Source organism: Arvicola amphibius, chromosome 6 (assembly GCF_903992535.2).
Source record: "Arvicola amphibius chromosome 6, mArvAmp1.2, whole genome shotgun sequence".
Classification (NCBI taxonomy): Eukaryota; Metazoa; Chordata; class Mammalia; order Rodentia; family Cricetidae; genus Arvicola; species Arvicola amphibius.
Genome location: NC_052052.2, coordinates 50,806,496 through 50,825,874, shown reverse-complemented (window position 1 = coordinate 50,825,874; position 19,379 = coordinate 50,806,496). Strand labels below are relative to the sequence as shown.

At 40.7% G+C, this 19,379-nt stretch overlaps 1 pseudogene; it reads right to left on the bottom strand.

Annotated features, from left to right (window-relative positions):
- Nucleotides 1–975: 975 nt before the first annotated feature.
- LOC119817261 overlaps nt 976–19,379 on the bottom strand; it is a 48,867-nt pseudogene continuing 30,463 nt past the window's right edge.

Sequence of the window (19,379 nt, the reverse complement as noted above, 5' to 3'; positions counted from 1 at the left end):
CCACCTGGTTTTCGGTTTGCGATTTGCATGAATTCCAGAGACTATCATGGGCATCTGAACTCCTGTTTTATAAACAAACTTTGACCAGTGACTGCAACCTTCATGGGACGTGAGAGAGAGCAGCACTGGCCTCACTTTGACAGTGCTATGCACAAAGAATAATAAAAAAAAAAAATAGACAGATTCTTAGTTAACATTAAAGGAGCACCCTGGTCTTGATTCTACTTTGTTTGCTTGTTTTGTTTCCATATAGTATTAGGGATTGAAGTCAGCCCTTAAGCATGTTAGACAATCTTTCCATTGCTTCATCAGATTGTTTACTTTCTTCCTCCCTGTTAATTTTTGAAGTTAGAATGTAAATTAATGGATTTCCTTTAGCACATTCATGTCTATATATTTTCATGTGTATAGTTTCATGTGTGTACACACACACACACATCCTCTCTCCCAGGGCTTGCAGTCATTCAGAGCAGGTTGTAGTCAGCAACTGATGTGTCTGCCAGCCAAGTGGAACCTGGAACCCTACTGAGATAAGTTTAAAATAGGAACAGAAGTTAAAATGTATGTTTTTTTTTTAATTTTTTCTTTTTTCTTTTTTTAATTTTTTTTATTATTAAAAATTTCCACCTCCCCACCTTCTATTTCCCTCTCCCTCCCTTAACTCCCCTCCCCCTCCCTTACCCAGTCCAAGGAGCAGTCAGGGTTCCCTGCCCTGTGGGAAGTCCAAGGTCCAACCCACTCCATCTGGGTCCAGGAAGGTGCGCATCTACACAGACTAGGCTCCCCAAAAGCCAGTACATGCTGTAGGGTCAAAACCCAGTGCCATTGTTCTTGGCTTCTCAGTCAGCCTTCATTGTCTGACACCTTCAGAGAATCTGGTTTGATCCCATGTTTTTTCAGTCCAGGTCGCGCGCTGGCCTTGGTGAGCTCCCATCAGACCAGCCCCACAGTCTCAGTGGGTGGGCGCACTCCTCGAGGTCCTGACTTCCTTGCTCAGGTTCTCCCTCCTTCAGCTCCTCATTTAAAAGAAAATAATATATTTGAAACATTTCGGCCCATATTGAAATTCATATCATAGATAAAAGCAGATAACGGGTATCTGTAGTGGCAGGCATAGACTCATACCTTTGAGTCCTTGCAAAAACTACAAATTTTGGTTAGAAGCATGAATATTTTTCTGCTGTCCAGAGAGCCAGCTATGAATTGGACAGAGATGTCTTTGACCTGTTGAGAAATACATTCAACTTCATATTTAAAGGGCAACCAGAATAAATCTAAAATCTTGAGCTTGTGACTGAAGCAGTAAGCAGTCATTGCTCTATCAGCTCATCAGAACTATACCATAGAAGGGAAAAGAAATCAGAAACATTTTCCATATTTTAACCTGTATTTACATCTTACATCACTTTTTAGACCCTCAAAGATTATGAGTTTTTATATACTCAGACTTTTATATATTTTAAAACTTTTTTTTTAATCAAGAGACCTAGTAGCTTTAGAAAAAGCAAGGCTTGAATTTTTTTATTTATAAAATGAGCTAACAAGCTGGCTATAGCTTTGTGGAAGGGCCTGGATACCTGTTGCTATTAAACTAACAACATTATAGCTGGCCTAGCCATCAAGACTATCAGAGATCCCAGGAGGATAAATAAATTATACCAGAATACAGACCAAGCAGCTTCTAAATCTGTTGAAAATGACAGGGACCAGAGTCCATATACAGTTAGCCATACCCAGGTCTCCATAGCACTGGAGGCAGAAGTATCCAGAAGCGCAATCTTAAACAGTATTTCCTGTGGAAGAGGGACACAGAAAAGAATGACTTTATTTTGTCTAGGTAAAAGTGGCACAATCAATTCTCCAAGGTTCTGCTGTTTATCCACAGTCCTGGAAGCAAGTGTTGTGTTAGGGCATCTCGCCCAGTGATAAGCATCATCGTAATCCAGGTGGAGACATCATGGTGTCCTATAATCTTCTTTGGAGACCGTGGGTCACTGCTAGGATCTCAGAGTCTCTGTCTAATATAATAAGCTTTTTAATCATTATTTTAAATGCCATATTCTGCAGATCTCTGAAGTATTAGGGCTGCCTAGGTATATCTGATTGAACAAACTTTGTTTCTAGTTACTTGTTTTAAGTTTGACTTTGAAAACATATACAGGGACCTAAATAAGGCTTATCCCAGTAATTAATTATATCAGTCCTTTAAGGATGACTGACTATCTTGTATTTCCTAACAGTCTATAATAAGTTAGCAGTTTTTAGAAGACTAAAACTTTACATTCTGTCAGGTTTAGCCTTAAAAAAAATCTAATAAATTAAAAAAAACAAAATTATATATTTACTGTGTTAAGTTCAGGATGGGTAAAGCACTAGATTACTCTGTATTGTGAAAAACAGACGCTTCTTAGAATGCACCTTACCCAGAAACACTCCATTTAACAAGCAGATTGTCTCCACTTTGAGGATAAAAGATGCCTGAACATCTAGGTGAACATAACAATGATGCCATCTGTCTAGCACCACCCACAGCGCAGACTGATAAAGCCTTATGCTTAGGCACAGGAAGCACTCTTATAATCTGAGCAGCACGAGTGAGGTTATTAGGGCATACAACAATAACCAGACCTGGAACTAGGAACAGATATAACTCTCTCATCTGGGTAACAGCAATGTGCAAGTAACTTGAACTATGATTGTGACAGCCCTCAATAACTTGTCATTTTACCACCTGATATGTGATCAAAGACATCTAGAGATTATCAAGTGGCCTAGACAATTTTGTCCCACCATCAATATAACCTACATAAAATGACTCATATATGTTTGGCTTTTGAAACTGCCTTTTCTCTTTTAGTGACCACATCTATCAGGATTCAGCATTATTATGCCATTTCTGATGCTCTGTTATATCATATTCTGCTAGCATCCTGTGATTGCAGACTTTTGATGTGAGCCACTTTAGTGTGAGTACAGGATCACTGTAAGAGATGTTCACACCCTGCACACCCTAGTCCTGTGTGAAAAGTTAAGGCATAAATGTCTGGTGGAAAACTCAAGGCTAAAAAATACTAGGAAGACAGAAAAAGGTTCACATTTGCTCCCAAACATGTTTCCCTGGTTTGGATATCTGTGATCACACCCAAGCTGGTACCAGAAAACAGCCAAGGTCCTTCTACCGTAAGTAAGCCACAGAAGGTACTTTAGCATGACTTATTTTGCCTGCTTGTGACTAGGGAATCACTCTGCCATGCTGACTCCCAGGACCATTCAGGCAGAGCAAGATGGGGAAGTCACAGACCTGCCAATTGGGAAAGTCTTATGGTCAGCTAGTGTGGTTCTCCCAGGAGTTAGTTCTAACACTTTTTCACTCTTTTTCCTTGTCCAGATGAACTGCTTGAACATTCCAGAAACAAGTGCACACGTATGATAGGATGAGTGAATGATGGAAATTGAACATATAACTTCTATGATGCTATTTACAATTTAGATAATTTTTATTCCACTATTTCCTCTGACTCTGCCCTATAAAAATACTTTGCTTATGAAGACAATCATCATTCTCTGGACCTTTTACATAAAAAGATGTGTCACTGAGAACTTAAATGATTTTCCCAGAGACAGCATGGAGATAAGGGTTGTCTAAGAATTGTATCTGATATTATTTGTCTACATCTTTCCCTCTATTGCCTTCATCCTGTCCCCTCCCAGGTGAGCAGGCCCCAGCACCTTGAGAGTACATGTCAGTTCTTCTTTCTCTTTCCATCTCAGACATCACAGTCTAGGGACAGCACAGAGGCGGTGACTGACTGGGGACAGGGTGAGGCCGATTCTGAACTTCAGGCTCAGCTTCTCATTGACTGGGGGCTTGAAGGTAAAGTTTTGCAAAAGGGCAGTGAAGAAAATGAACAGCTCAGACCTGGCCAGTTGTTCTCCCAGGCAGGCTCTCTTTCCTGTGAGACCAAAACAGAAGACCTCTTATTTTCTTAGCTGATATTAGCTAAGGACTAATATCTCAAGTACCTCCTTCAAGTCCTGAGTTGACCCTGAAATTTACATTCAGCTGCTCATTTATGTCTGCCATCTGCTTTGATTCCTCAGAGCACAGAATCTGGAGGTCATAAATTGCAAATTGCCTTCATGGACAGGTAGTTCTTGGTAAGAGCAGTGCGTGGGAAGGTAGAAATGGAAGTCCAGCGATGACTCAGTCTAAAAGCTTTCAAAACCCAGTTTACAACATCACTGAAGCATTAGACCATGTTTCCACAGCACAATTACTGATGCTTTTCAGCCCATAATGAAATATAAACAAGTAAGTGTGTCAGCAAAGTGTGCCTAAAGTGAAGGTTATTTTTCTTCTATGCCCACTGTCCTCTTCCTTTTTGATTTATAATGATGACATTGATGGTCACCCTCTCTTCAGAGTGGTCCTATAATTGGAACTAAAAGGAAGAAATCAGAACATTTCAGGGACTGAGCCATGGGTGAGTATAGAAGTGTCATTATCTGCTGGCCTTTCCGTGGTCCAGATGAGATCACACTAGTTAGTCCCCACTGACATATAGTCCTCCAGACGGTCTAGAGAATGCAGGTGGCATTAGGGACAACTCTATCCCAAGAATTCTATGCCATTCCTTCTTACTCCCTGTTAGAGATGTGACAAACTGACTCTCTACAATTTCTCTGAAGTCACCACTCAGTTGTCTCCATAAACACTGGGGAATATTTGATCTGCAGAAATGCAAACTACAGAGTACAATGTCTTTCTACCAGGAGGCAATGGCTTCAATATCCCCTGAAATATTGTCCTTGCCAAAGACGGTGGGAGAATTTGAACCAAACTATGTTCACAGAGGCTCCTTGTTAGTAGAACCTAAGGAGAGACAGAGGACTTAAAGAAACCCAGGATAAAACCTCTTAATATCCTCTGAGCTAATGGTCATTTGCCGGGGACAAAGTGAACCTCCCCTATAACTTGATCTCGTTATAGGAGAGAAGATGCTTATAAAGGTTTTGTTGGCCTTCATTTTCAGACCCGGGATTCCCAGCAGGTGGCTGTTGCAAATCTATTGTGGGAAGTTAGACACTGGTAAAGGCAGATATTCCTGTCAGCATGATCCTGCTTGATCATGAATGCAGATTGCCATGCACCCATGACCTTATAGAAATGAAAAAAATGAAATTTATGTTCTGGCAATGCTGGAGCATGTATGGACAGCCCGTATATGGTAATTCAGTTGAACTTGTCCGTATAATGTTTCATGGTCTAAGTTGATGAGGACGACTGAACAGGTCTCTTCTTCATGACTGGTCCAGATTGGTGAGGAGTCATCTGTTTTGTCTGTTTGGTTGCTGTTATTGTCTGTTGTTTTTTTCCCCTTTGGTTCAAGGAGGCATGGAGAATCCACTACCCAGTGCCCAGTTTAAAAATATGAGGGTCAACAGAGAAGGAAACTTTTCTCCAAGCAAAGCAACAGCCAAGCAAGGCCTTTGAATTATCCTCACAAAGACTCTATACTCAAACATGTTAGACACTATACTTAAGCATATTAGATGTTATTTAGACAGCTATTTCTCAGCAATGATTTTCTCCTTGATAAGAAAACTTATGTCCAGATATGGGACACAATGACTTTGACTCAGTTCAACACTGCAGTACCTATGTACAGCCAGGAAAATTGGGCTCACCTTCTTGAAAGTCGAGGTCAAATGTAGAAGTATGGTTATTATCACTATTATTGTTGTTGTTGTTGTTAATCAACTATGGACCACTTCTTGGAAAGAGAAATACTCAGAGTTGTAATGTTCTTCTTTTCTCTAAGCACCCTAACTGCCCCATGTTCTTTGGTTTCAAAAGGCTACCTTGTTATGAAACTCATAGGCTTGGAGGAATTATTTGGGATCCCTGAGTGATGTCCATGGGACTCCTGGGCTATCTTACAATACCTGTAGGATACATTTCTCCTACAGACCAGCAATGAGGTGCAGATGTCTGGTTATGCCCTCAACAAGAATGGAAATGCATTCATGGGCAGGAAGGCTTGGATTGCTGCCACTGATACCTCTTGTAAAGTTTCAAGGCATCTGACGCCTTTTACAGAAGTCTAGTGTAATGAATAACTGATTGAAGTTATTTACACTCTGATCTGTCAAGCAAAACTTATGCCAGTCTAGATATAGGTAAGTCAGTATCTATGGCCTTGCCCTTCCATAGGGTTCTGGTGAATGGTCCAGTCAACAACACCATTAAATTTCACTTTACTGAAAATATTTCCATCACTCAAGATGTTAAGGAATTTCCCTCACTGACTTTGTTTCTGGATATTCTCCATAACATTATGATACAAGAAAGCTAAACGCCAACTTCTCAACTTAAACTTGCTAATGAAAAGCTTTCCATTTCTTGAACAAGACTAATGGCTTCCTCCATGGTGTATACCTTGCAGCAGACAATGTTGGCAAAGAAACCGATGCTGATGACATTTATGACAGAGCTTGCTGAGGGATGTTTGGATGGCATTCTTGCCTGATCTTCTCCTTTAATAAGGGCAAAACCGCCTTGATTTTTTTAAATGACACTCTCAGTAGGAATTATAATAGCTTATAATATATATGTACACACACACACACACACACACACACACACACACACACAAAACCTTTTCGGGTGCTACAGTCGCTGCCTCATCTATACAACGTACTCTAGTTTTACATATTCTCATCAAATGGCTGTCTTATGTTCTGGATCTTACCATCAGTTAAGTTTTCCTCCTGGCCTTCTAGGTTATCCTCCTCCAGGGCACTATGATTGTAGGCCTTCTCTCCATTTCTCCTTTGTCAGGTCAAAGTAGTTAGAGTGGCCTATGCCCTCAAACCCCTAACAGCAGCTATGGTGACATCTGAGATGGTGGAAGTAGGGACTAGAAGTTAGACACATTCCTGACAGATAGGCAGGCGGGCGGGCAGGCAGGCAGACAGGCAAGCAGACAGACAAAAGAGAAAACAATGGATAATAAAGATGCCAAATGTTTAACTTCTTCTGCACCCTTCTGTGTTGTGGGATACTTTGATCACACTCTGACACTCCTGAGACTGACAATAAAGTTAAACCTTGAATCAGAGGACAGAGTCAACATTCAGAGGGACAGAATTAATCATAGAGGTTTTGGCAGACCAAGATTAGGATAGAGAGACACAGGAAGGATGGGCTTAGAAAGATTTCTGGAAATATGGAGAGGCAGGGTCACCTGATTGTTCCTCCATTGTTCTTTGGGTCTATCAGGTTTTTTACCCCAATACCTGACTCCTCAGTTTTATTTAATAATAGAACAATATAAGTAATCACTTCATCTGGAGCTTCTCTTCTTACCTGAGACAAAGACCTGCAGCTTTATATAAAGGCCTGGGTGGCTGGCCTGGGTACCTGTAGCACTCCCAATCCCTGCAGAATTACAGATTCTTGCACAAAGATAAGTCAGACATGTTTACCCACGCTGTTTACCCAAGTTATGGGCAAGTCACCACCCATATCTCTATCACAACTGACCAATCTTACATTGGGTAATTTTATGAGGACCATAAAAGGCCCACATAAAGGCTAGACTTCAGTTTCCCAATGGTCTCCCACCCCTGCTTTACTTTGTAAGGGATTTTCTCTTAGTGTGCCTTATTGTATGTTTGTGTTTCTTCACCTATAAGAAAAATATTTTTCATTATCCTCCTGTGTCAGAGAAATTACCTGCTGCACCTATTGTGCAATTTTCCCTTGCCTTTTAATTTCTTATTTGTACCCAATCCAGATCCATAAAGAGTAACGTTTATTTATTTTTTTTTTAAAAAAATCTTTCTTTCTATGGTGTTTTGCTTGCATGTATGTCTGTATGAGGGTGTCGGATCCTCTGGGACTGGCATTAAGGATAACAGTGAGATGCATGTGTGTGCTGGGAATTGAACCTGGGTCCTCTGGAATATTAGCCAGTGCTCTTAACTTCTGAGCCATATTTCCAGCCCCACAATGCTTGTCTTTGAAAATCTCATAGACATTGAGCTGTGGTCCAACTTCAATTCCTCTCTAGGCAAGGGAGTATCTGCTTCAAGCCTTTTGCCCTGCAGTACCATGCACAATTACTGCATCAATGTCTCTTATGTACATTGCTGACAAGTTCCATCATTCTTAAGTGATGTACAGTCACTATTAAAAATAGCCCAAAAAAGAAAGCATAAGGAAGAGAATTAAATCCGCTTACAATTCCACAGTCCTAACAAAACCATGTTCACGAGTACATCAGAGTTCATGTGGATTCCCCTGAACATCAAGGCAGGCATCATGCAATGTCAACTCTAAAACTGCTTTTCCACCTTTGCTTTTAACTATGAAATTCAATAACGTTCCAAAATGGGCCATGCATTCATGATTCAATTTGCCTCTGTACCTTCCATGAATTGTTGAATAGGAATGAAATCAGATGTTATGGGCAAAGCTGTTCAGTAACTCTGTGTCATCAGGATGTTGTCCCAATTTGTGCTTTTGTATCCCATGAGTGTTGACCATACCTCCACTTCTTTATATTTATCCGGTTACAGTTCTATGCTGGCTAGTTTTATGTCAAATTGCCACAAGCTAGAATCATTCAGGTCCAGGAACACCGAGTAACCTCCGAAGTGACTGGTGCCCTGACTGCACCATGAAGAGAAACCATCTGAGCCTTTGATCCATTGGCACCTGGAAGATTGATCAACAGAGGCACAGCCCCAACTACACCAATCAGAGGAAAAGATGGGTAGACAAGGTAAGAACACACCCAACACCACAAAGAACAACATGACACCAGCAAAAACTGCTTTTCTTACTGGGTGCATTTCTCTTCCTGTGCTCACATAGCTAATTCTTAAACCTTATTTAACCCTCAGCTTTAAACCTATTCCTTTAGAAGCTCAAAATAATTTTTCCCACATCTTGCTTCTTACTCCATATTGTCATCATACACAGAGAGATGGAGTGTTTACTTCTGGGATGGCCTCATGACTTAGGAAATGGGTTGAGTCAACAAAAGGAACAACACTGAAACTCTGACTGGTTTGGTAACATGCTCCCACCATGGTACAAGATGAAGTTATCACTGAAACCAAAAATTTTCTACTGTCAAGGCTATGACTTCCAGATGATGGTGCCCATAGCCATTTAGATTCCTTGATACCCAGGAGTGTGTTAGAGCTGATGTTAAACGTCTATGGAAAGAGTTTCACTGGCTTCCTGAAGTTAAATGAATGAGTAAGAAAAATGCAAATAGCACCCACGGAATCCAGGCCTCAGCTTCCAGCCATGAGCTTGTCAAGGGGACAATGTCAGATAATAAGCTGTTGACAGACAGACTCTCACATTAACACAGGAAAATGATAAGGTTTTTCCAAGAAAATGAAGCTAGGTTTTGCCTAAGTATGTTTAATCAAAATCATTTCGAGCACCACTATCAACAATATGTGTTAATATCCATTTAGATAACTGGAGGATTTTTATCAGAACCCTCTCTCCACCATTGAAATAATTTCTTATGACATGAATACCCATCACTTTTAAATGTTAGTGTTGACAGAGGCTTCTGTCCCGCCCAGTCTTGTAGCCATTTACCCAAAAGAAACACATAGAGGTCCACATTAATTATAAACAGATTTCCCCAGTAGCCCAGGCTTCTTATTAACTCTTATAACTTATATTAGCTCATAATACTTGTCTGTGTTAGCCAAATGACTTGGTACCTTTTCCAGCAAGGCAGTCACATCTTGTTTGCTCTGTGTCTGGCTTCCTCTGTGTCTGGGTGACAACTGCAGAATGAAACTTCCCTCTACCCAGAATTCTCCTTGCCCTGCCTTTATTTCCTGCCTGGTTGCTCCGCCTTTAATTCCTCCCTGGCTATCCTCACCCCCACTCCAACAGTGATCTCAAGTTCATCTGAAATTGTGGTCCCGCAAATAGTAAAAATATATCTTTTAATTATAATTGGATTAAGGCAATAGTCTTTCCCCAAGGATCAGGACTATATCACAATGTACAAAGATGATAAGTCTGGATAAAAAATTTACACCAAGTCTATGTTGTTTCAAAAGGAAACACTTAAAATATAAAGTTGTTGTCCATGTGGCACAAGTCATAAACTAATGCATCTCTCAATTCAAGTCAGAGAAGAGGAAACCTTCTATTTGCAGTAAATGGTGATTAGCATAGAGACCTTTCGGCCAGGTTGTTAAAAATAAGAGAATAAGAATGCTCAGCCCTATAAAGGACATGCATATCACAACTTCTCCTCTGAAGGCTCAGGCATCATTAAATAAGGGAGAAAGAGAGAGGTGTAAAGGCCAGAAATAGCAGATGATTCCAAGGAAACAATGTCCCTAAGACAGAAGACAGCAGCTGCATGTAGAAATTCACAGTGGTTGTGACACTGTGCTCAAGGAGGGTGTAAGCACAAGCCTGCTTGGGGGGAGGGAGGTATAACTTCTAACCCCTTGGGGAAGCAGTTCTGGGAACTGATAAACAACAACAAAAGGATACAATGCAAAGGTGGGTGGATATGTAAAGGGGTGGGATAGAGCTGGGAAGAGCTCAGGGAAGGAAAAAATCATATTGTAAGAAATATTCAAAGAACTAATGGAAAAAAATAATAAAGATAGAGAGTTTAAACATAAAAGAATAGAAAAGAACTAGCCAGAAATCCAAAGAAGATATTTTTTAAATTCACTTGAAACTAATTGCTTTTTAGGGAGAAAATATTAATTGATATAAAGATTACAAGAAATAAACGTGTATGTACCTAGAAATTTGGTTCCATTCACAGAAGTAAAAGGAGCAAGAGTTAAACCCTCCCTTTTCGTAAGAAATTTGAGCTCACCATATACACTGACCAGAGTCATAAAGCAAGAGGAAAAAAATTAATGGCATAAGAATTGGAAATGAGAGGCTGGGACATGACAAGACTGGTATAATACTTGCTACATAACCATAAGAACCTGAGTTCAGATTCCTGACACCCGCAAAAATACCAGGTGTGGCAATGTGTACCTGTAATATCACTACTGTGAGTGAACAACAAGAGGATCCCTGGGGCTTTAGTCAACTATTCTAGTAGATTTGGTGGGCTCCAGTTTCTATGTGAAACCCTGGCTGAAAAAAAAATAAGATGAAGAGTGTGGAGGATTAAAAACAAAGTAGAAATCTGTCTACAGCACGCAGGTGCACATATGTGTACCGGCAGAAACACACACACACAAATATATATACATATAGGGACATGTACACACAATAATGCAGACACACATGCATGCACATGTACCAACATTTGAAGATAAAGAAAGGAATATCCTTTATGTACATATGATATGGTTATCTAAAAAAAATCAGTCACATAGTACTTATAACCTTTACAGGAGTTTGCAAAAAGTAGATTACAACATGTCATTAAGCAAAGTCCAATTGTAAAAACACAATAAAGAATCAGGATATCATCAATTTGAATATTTCGAAGACCTAGGCTTAGTCAATAGTTATTAAGTTGCTAGTAACAATATCACTAGCAATAATAATAACAATAATCATTAGATTCAAAAGTGCATAGTTACAAATGTATGCATACATTTATTGCTTTATATGAAAGTTAAAAATGTGTATTGTAATAATTCTTATTATTGAGAATCCAAAACTTTGCACAGAACAATTCCAAGGATTTGTTTTGAATTCAGACTTAAAAGGTTGTATTTTAGGCTTATAAAAGCAATAATACAAAATTGAAGACTCTATGTCTAATAGCAGTTTCAAGACCCCAAACCAAGTTAGGGAAAGTGGTATTTCTACTTCCCCAACCCAGCACTGAAGCCTTCAAATACTTAGCCTCATCCAGTAAACTTCAGCAACTCTGAAAATGGCCATCCGTATCCACAAAGAACTATCTCCAAAGGTGACAGATATTGGAAACTGAATTTTTTTCAAGTGAGGACTAAAAGGCTGTTCTGGAGGTGGGAAAAGGGGGAGATGGTTACTTCAAAGTTATTTGTTTCTAATTTCTATAGATATTTAACTCCATATGACATACATAACAGAGAAGCATATGAGAGGCTGTATCCAAAGAATCCTACAGACGGCTGGAAATTATCAAGGACTCAGTCAATGCCTGGCAAGTCAGATACACAAACAAGTTTCAAATCCAGTCATGTGTTTAATGACCAGTGCTGTAGCACTCCCACTCAAGGTTATGGTAAGGCAGTCACCATTTGATCCCAGCACACTGCAAGGTCTGGGACCAACTCCATGATGGTTCATCTTCCTCATCAACTTGACTGGATTTACAATCACCATAGACACAAACCTCTGAGTATCTGTGAGGAGATTTCAGGAAGTTTGAGCTGAAAAAGAAAGACCCACCCTAAAGATGGGCAGTAGCATCTCATAGGGTCCCGGATTGAATAAATGAGAGAGAGAGAGAGAAGAGAGAGGAGAGAGGAGAGAGAGAGAGAGAGAGAGAGAGAGAGAGAGAGAGAACTAACATCAGCACTCTCTACTAACCGACTGTAGGTTCAATACGACCCACTGTGCTATGCTCCTACCACCAGAACTTTCTTTCCATGGAGGACAAACCCTTAAAAGTGTGAGTCAATCTAAACCTTTCCTACTGTCAAGTTTTATGTCAGAAGAACAACAAAGTAGTTGGGAACTAATAAATAGCTATTCATGGCTTCCCATACCTTCCTGTGAAATGCCCAACTATACTACTGTAAAAACTTCTGAAAACACACACATATACAAGTATTCAAATGTTTAAATGGAGCTACCTGAGAATGTAGCAGCAGCCCTTCTATACAATAGGTTAAAAATAAAATGCTTAGTGCAAACTCTGGATTCCTTCCTCTGGGGTTATTTACCAATGGCTTCCCATAGACCCCGAACATTACACGCTATTGCCGCTGTTCTGGGCTTTCTAGAAACTGACAATAAGGCACCACATTCACATGCCAAAGAATATGAAAAAATCAAACTTTTTTTAATAGGAACACTTCATCCCTACTGATTAGTTTTCATAGTTCTGGAAGATGTTGTTCATGCTACTGAAGAAGAAAAGTAAGCAACAATTATACTCAGCTTTGAACCCTGTTAGCTACAGTCATAACTGGCCTGGCAAGAAGTACCCAATAGTAGCATGAATGTTACGGGATTAATCAAGTGCTTCCTGATTGGATTTAAGGGCACAAGATGAAATCCATTCACACCACTGTTATCAAAGCCACGAACCTGTGGCTAGACAGATGTTAGGTCTTAGGAAGGAATCTACTACTTGTCTTCTCCTAAGTTTACACTGTAGTGTAGAGCAGACGGGCTGCATTCCTGCTGCCTGGCTCCCAGCCACCGGCTAGCTTATGCCCCAAAATAACAACACACAAATTGTATCCTTTTAAATACTGTCTGGCCCATTATTTTCAGCCTCTTACTCAAATCTTGACTAACCCATATCGAATAATCTGTGTAACACCACAAAGTGGTGTCTTACCAGGAAAGATTCAGCATGTCTGACCTGGTGGCTGGCTTCATCGCATCTCTCTCCCTGAGGAGAGGCAAAGCAGTCTGCCTCAGAGAGCAGAGGCATGGTGATTTATCTCACTTAGGAGAGGCGTGGCATCTGACTGAGCCATCTACCTCACTTCCTTCTTCCTGTTCTGTCTACTCCACCCACCTAAAGGCTGGCCAAGGCAGTTTATTAGCCAATGAGAATCCTCCATCATTACACAGTATTAAGCCAAGGCAACACCTCATGTTGCTAGACTTATTGCCAGAGTAGGGCATCTCTCAACCTTATTTGAGGAGCTTCTTTTTGCAGTAGATGGTGATTAAAACAAGCAACTCTGAAAAGTACAGAAGATAAGAGACTGTAGGAGACTGTAGAGTTCTCAGTCCTCAGTGACAAATCAGTAGCTTAGCCACACTTAGTGCAAGGTCCAGGGATCATTTGAAAGAGGAAGTGGAAAAGGGGAAGGGCCAGATGTGATGGCTGACTACACAGGAGCCAACAGCTGTACATAGGAACCTATAGGTGTGACAACATGTGCCAAACCTGCACAAACTCAAGCCGTCGCAATCCCCGCAGTCAGAGGGGAGGTAAACATCAAGTTCCAAACCTGGATGGAGATTTAATAACAACTGAGAGCTGTCAGTATGCAGAGAGCCAGGTTTCTTCAAGGATATGACATTTTTGCCTCAAACATGTGGCAGAGTGTCCTCATATTCTAGTTTGTGGGCAGCACATATTGGATTTGATTTTTTTTTGTAATGAAAAAAAGGAGGACACAAAATTGAGTGTTTTGAAAACATTGAGAGTGGATCAGAGAGGAGTTTGGAAAGAGGTAAATTTTATCAAAACTCCTTGGATGGGATTCTCAAAGAATTTATGAAAGCATTTCTAACATTAAATGGTGAATTATGAAAAGAGATTCAGGAAAATCTAGGCTAGCATTGAGCAATGTTAGTGACCTAAGTTCACCTATGCACTCCTTGGAAAGGTCAGAAGTAAGAGACAAACTCTAGGGGCTTCCAAACAATCAATTTGGAAAGCCAGTAACTAGAGACAATCAGAGGTTTTTGACAGTCTGGTTTCTGACAGTCAATGATATGCTTTTCCTAACCACAAGGAAGGATCAAAGAAGTGTCTCCTAGGTGAGGCAAGGATTAGTTGTGGAAACTTCTGTTGCTGTTCTGATATTCTGAGAATATTCTGAGAATTAATATTATGAAGCCAGTTGTTGGTCAGTACATAGGTCGTGATACATCTGTATATTTCTCTTTATTTTATTATTAGGTTGGGATTGGAACTTGGGGCCTTGTGCAAACAAAAGAAATAATGAACCATTATATCCCAAATCTGACCTTGGCTCTAAATGCACCTGGAGAGGTGAGTGTCTGGGTCCATGGCTGGAGGACCCCACTCTTTAGGCCCTATCCCCTAGAGGCATATCTTGCTCCTTATCCCCATCCAGTGAAGCCTCAGAGACCTGGGCACAGTCTCCCTATACCCTCAGTGACACCCCACAGAATCTGCAACTATTAGAGCCTTGGCCCCATTGTTATGGAAAAATTAAAAATGCTGCAGGATCCCTAGTGGCAGTAGGCAGCAGAAATGCTGTAGGTCCCCAAGTGGTGATAGCAGGCCATGTGGCTGCAGGCAGTGGGCCCTGAGAGCAGCCAGTCCCAGGCAGAGATGGCTGCCTGCCCTGAACGGTGGGAGACACATGGCAGGCAGGCAAGATTCAGAGACATGGATAGGCATGCCATGCAGAATGAGGTTGAATTTTATTATTTATTCAGGGGGTTATGGAGGGGGAAGGGAGAAAGGGAGAAGAGCAGAGAGAGAGAGAGAGAGAGAGAGAGAGAGAGAGAGAGAGACAGAAGCAGGGAAGGAGAGAAGTGGGGAGAGAGGCAGAAGCTGCCTCTCTGAGAGGAAGACAGAAAAGAGAGAGAGCTCAGGCCAGAAGCTGAAGATCAGCCTGCCTCAGAGGATAGGGGAGGGAGTGGATGTGGCTTGTCTATTAAAGAGATGTAACAATTAATCATTATACCCACCAACACCTAGAGGAGCTTCAGAGTCAGATTATAGATGAAAAGAAATGGTTCAATTTAAGTTGTAAGAGCTAGTTGGAGATAAGCCTAAGTTATCAGGCAAGCATTTATAATTAATAACAAATCTCTGAATGGTTATTTAGGGGCAGCTGCTGAAATGCAGAGAAACTCTGCCCATTCCATTGATCAACCTATATTGAATCATTTCCACTGTGAGGAAAACAAACAAACAGAAATCAAATGAACAAACAAGACTAAGCTCTCGGAGACCACGTCCTGGGTCATACTGTACTTAGTGGAGGAAAGGGCTGTGGAGCAGCACACAGCTGAAGGACTCTGAGTTCAGGTAGATTGAGTAGGCAAGTACTGAATGGGCGTGGCTCTTTGAGAGCCAAGATACACGTTGGTCACTGAGTACACTGGGTCTGCCCTGCCAACCAAGACCTGAGAAGATGTGTCAGGCAGAGAATATTTTCTTTCTCTCCCTCTCTCCCTCCGTCTGCTCCTCCTGAGAGGGTCCAAGGGTCCAAGCAATACATTACTATATTCCAGCTTCTAAATAATGGACAGCCATTTTATCTGTTTCCTCATTGACTTTTTCCATTTTAGATCCTAAGCACTTCCAGTTTTTAACATTAATAGTTACTTGATTTGGAAATCAAGGATTAAATTTTATAGTTACTTGTACAAAATGAGACAGCGTAAATAAACACTTTACCCAGGGGAAATTTGGGAACCATGAATTAAGCCATTCAATCAGATTCTAGTTCCCAACTTGAGTAACCCTTTTAATAATTTTTAATTAATTATATTTATTTACTGAATTATTTTTTGTAATTCTCTGATTTTAAACTATTTTTAATACTGAAGGAGTCTGGAGCATTGCATGAGCTTTGGTATGCTAATAGGCACCATAGATAGTCATTTGTCCCTTTTGACAATAGTAGGAAGTGGCTTCTTTGGTAGAAGGGAACTAGTTTTCTTTGGATCTAACATACTAACCTTTTGTTAATGATAAGGGGTGATACATTCTCTTTTGTAACTGCTTGTCAGATGAAATTAGGGCCCAGGAAGCTGGAATGCAGACTGAAGGTCAGGAGGAGGAAGGGTACATCTAGTTTGCTGGCCAGATTTAATTGGACCACCTGGGGCTAACAAAGTGCAGGTAGCTTTGGAGCAGTCTGGAATGATACTCTGGAGCTGGGACTTAAACTGATGGGAAATTTCATCAGAAGCAACTGGTTTTCATCAGGTTTCAGAAAGTCCAGAGCTTGCTAGTTTTGGAGAACCACATGAAGCTGGTATGCTTGGAGCAGTTTGTAATATTTAGTGGATTGTAAACCTGCTTGGGACAGAGATAGACTAGGGATACACGGTTAAGTCAGGGAGCTTAGGGGAAAATATTCATTTTGGGTGTACATTTGAAACTTCCAGGCCTGTGGCCCTGGTACTTGAGGCAGGGCAAGAATTCTCAAGATCCGGGGAAGGAAAGAGGTCACTTTCAGAAACAGGCAGAAGGTGGGGAAGCTTAAGCTGTTGATTGGCTTGACAATATTACTCATATGGAATCTGTTTGACTTGTAACAGTTGTGTCCAATTTGCAATTGAAGCTTGTATTTACTTTTTCAGTTTACAAAAAGAGATGAAATTTTTAGATATATTAGTGTTATCATTGTTTGTAATCTGTACTGGAATCCACGCAATAGAAAAATCAGTTAACAAATCTGTCTTTAAACAGCTGGAGTTTACACATGCTGTTGAGTTATTGCTAACACTTAGAGAACCCCTCCCCCCCAAAAAAGAACTTCAGGTTAATGATGAACAGTTTTTCCTTCTGTGCAGAGAACTGGATATTGAACAGAAATATTTTATCATGAAGCAACTTTAAGCTCATATTGAGAAGACAACCAAAGGAAATTTAATTTTTTGTATCTTTGAATATGATAATAGCAGTTACTGTTTTACAGGGGCTAGATTAACAGTTTAACAGAATTCCACAACTCTGAACTTTTGAAATCTTCATATCAAAATAGTATAGTGAGAGGGAAAGAAATCTCAATTTTTAATTTTTTAATATACTTTAAATCATTGTTAGAACTTTTACAATTTTTACATACCTTATATAATTTTCTCATCGCCTCATAATTTACTTAAGCTTTTATAGCCATAGACATTTATAGCTTATACCCTAAATCATCCTCCTAGACCGTTACAACCTATATAAACTTCATTACTGGGAACAGTTCTTGAAACACAAGATTTTAAATAAAGGGATAGTAAAAGTTAAATTGAATTTTGTTTTGTGAGTTTATCTCTTTTAATGTGAAGCCTGTCAGCCCGGTACACTGTATGAATCTGCCTTTTTGGCAGGAGACCTAGCAGCTCTAGAAAAAGGTAGGCCTGATCTTTACATAGGAAGTAGATGGATGTAGCAACTGCTGTTGGTGGTGGAGGAGCTGGTTGCTTGCTGTTGTTGAACAGACAATGCTGCAGTTAGCCATCAGCATCATTAGAAAATCTGAGAAGGATAAATTTGTTTAGGAAGTATAATCCAAATACCTCTGTATCAATTAAACTGACAAAGATTTACCTGCTGCCTGAATGGTTCCCATAGGCTCCTCCCTGGTGGACTTGGGGGCAGAGGTTGCTAGTGGTTGGCAGTCACACAGGGCTTCCAGTGACAAATAGGGCAACATTAGCCTAGAGGCAAATTAGCTGAAGCTGCAACAAACAGAAGATCCACGACACGTTCCTGTGGATGGGAAACTTGACAGACTGGCCTACCTTGGTGTGGCAAAGAAGGTCAGTCAGTTTTCTGGTGTCCTGCTTGTTCCCAGATTGGGCAGGGTTCTGACAGCTGGTCAGGCTAGTTCTTTGCCCAGTGTTTAGTGTTACCACAATTCCAGTAGAGTTATTTTGCCCTATTGTCTTCTGTGGAGGAGGCCTTAGAACTGCCTTCTAGGAGATGACTGGAGAGGGAGGGAGAGGGGAGGGGGGGGAGGGGAGGGAAATGGGAGGTGGGGAGGAGATGGAAAATGTTTAATAAAAACAAAAAGATGGCCCATACAGGTAGATCCACTTCACCCTGACCAATAATCAGGATATTCCAGAGTACTTCTGGTTTGACCTTGGGAGTGGCTGCCTTCAGGAAACTTGGTCTAGGGTGGATTCACTGCCTAAACAACAGAATGCTAATGACTTGATGAGTCAAAGTATTGAAGCAAGTAACTGTTGGAATTGTCCTTCCTATCTTGTTAAAGCAGTCTTTAGTCGAACAGGAATTGGACGAAGTGAATGCTCTTGGTATGCTACCAAAGGCATACCACTGTGCAAAACACACATGTAATATACCATCTTGTCTGAAGGTCAGAGAGTGTTAGCTTGTTCAAAGGTGTTGACAACCAGAGAGTTTGTCAGCCAGAAGAATTTAGAGACAAAAAATAAGTAAACCGGGGAACCAGGTGAGGTATATATGTAAATATATACCCTCAGTAAATATGGTGGGACTTGGTCACCTGACCTGGCCATCAATTAAAATGGTGGTGAGGTCACCTGACCTTAGTTAAGACGGTGGTAAGGTCACCTGATCTTAGGCAGCAGTCACATGTTGTATGGAGAAGCCATGTTTTTTGAGCTGTGCAAGTTTTAAACATAATAAGAGAGACCTAGAGACATGATCTGCCCTGTCACAGTGTCAATGCGCCACAAGCCACAGTGGGGAGCAAGGGCTGGAATTGAAAACAGTTGCCTCGCAGTTCCAAGTATTCAGTGGTAGTGGTGGCAGGAA